The sequence below is a fragment of the Elephantulus edwardii genome, unplaced genomic scaffold (assembly GCF_000299155.1).
Source record: "Elephantulus edwardii isolate Elephantulus edwardi_28Jun2011 unplaced genomic scaffold, EleEdw1.0 scaffold00022, whole genome shotgun sequence".
Lineage (NCBI taxonomy): Eukaryota > Metazoa > Chordata > Mammalia > Macroscelidea > Macroscelididae > Elephantulus > Elephantulus edwardii.
Window position 1 is genome coordinate 24224298 of NW_006399772.1, and position 1192 is coordinate 24225489.

Below are 1192 nucleotides of genomic sequence, written 5' to 3' on the forward strand. Positions count from 1 at the left end.
GAAACGATGAAAGTTATACAAGTGTCCAGGTATTTCATTCATAGGGTTGTTATGAGTTGCATGCACTTAATAACAACAAGCACCACAGAATCTTTTCCAAGAAAAACCAAAAACAATATAGTCTCATTTAAAAAAATGTGATAAAAACTAACTAATATCCAATAGCATTATCAGGACAGAATACTAATCTAAAGAACTAAAAAAGACAATTTGACTCAAAAGACGAAGGAGCAACATGTGGTCTTCTAGTCACTCTACCTATTATATGTTGCCCTAGGAAGACTTGATTTGTATTTCTGATCTATAAAATGGAGAACGAAAAAAGAAAGATATGCTGGACTACTGTAGAACAGTGCTTGACACTGGAGAAGAGTGGCTTGAAACTTAAGAGGAAGAGTGGAGAACTTATTTTTCTAAAACAAGTGGAGAAAGTTTGATCCCATTTTTAAAGGTCGATAAATCAAGAAACATTCCTTGTATCATTGTCAGGATACCATAGAAATACGTATAAGTGTTCTCTTGGTTGTGAATTAATGAGCAAGTTGTCTTCAATCTAGGTAATGAAGAATCCCAGAACTTTGCAAGAAGAAACATTGAAAATGAGTAGTTTCCTTCTAGAAATTACTGCAGCTCTTATCTGCAAGGGGTAAGAAGCCTTCCAACAAGAATAATTTGCTAGGGAATAACAAATCCAAGTTAATTGAGGGGCTACTGCCAAGAAGAGAATTGACACAGCTGCTTGAGGGGAATAATAGAGGCAGAACTATTCTGGGGCCAACTACAGACCTCATTACTCCCTTAAAATACTTAAGGCAAGTAATTTTGAGAACTAATCAGCTGCAATTGTCTTTCTATTTGGGTTTGGGTGGAGTGAGAAAAATCTCTGGAGGTGATTGATATTTCATTATTATCCTCAATGAGAAGAGGAAATTGCAACTCCTTGGTGGGAATTTTGGTGAAATTAAAAAAAAACACAGAAACATCTATTGAGGACCCAGATTTTTTTAAATTGTTACATTCAAGTACGTAAACTAAGAAAAGGAAATGCTACACATTTGAATAAAGAAAAGATGACGATGATGATGAAGATTATCATCATAGTTCCAAGGTATTGCCTAAGCTACTACAATCACTACCCATCTAAAGATTAGATGTTCACATAAAACCAAAGAAAAACATTATTTTAAAAATC